The sequence below is a fragment of the Phalaenopsis equestris genome, unplaced genomic scaffold (genome assembly GCF_001263595.1).
Source record: "Phalaenopsis equestris unplaced genomic scaffold, ASM126359v1 Scaffold000107, whole genome shotgun sequence".
NCBI classification, from domain to species: Eukaryota; Viridiplantae; Streptophyta; class Magnoliopsida; order Asparagales; family Orchidaceae; genus Phalaenopsis; species Phalaenopsis equestris.
The window spans coordinates 889,665-890,063 of NW_018164549.1; positions in this window are offsets into that span (position 1 = coordinate 889,665).

Genomic DNA, 399 nt, shown 5'->3' on the forward strand with positions numbered 1-399 from the left:
TATCTGTTTAGTATTAGGACATAGCAATAACTTAATCATGTATATAAAATTGAGCATTCTTTATTGTTGATTCATTAATTATGCGATTGTCTGATTTGGTAAGCACGGTTGGCCAATTTACTTCTTGGTCGACGAAAACAATGATTTATATATATATAATTAGGTACAGAATAGTTTGGTCGACAAATTTTTATCAACTTTCGTTGCGTAAACTACAAGGTGACATTGGCCATTCGATTCTTAGTTCCATAAAAAGGGCTCCTTTAGTCCTTTAGTAGTGTAGCCCACTAGAAGGCCAGCCCACTGTTTAAGACGGAACTGATAGGTTTTGATGTGCTGCAATAGGTATGGAGAATCAAATTTTATCGTGAGCAATAGATATATATATATATATATATA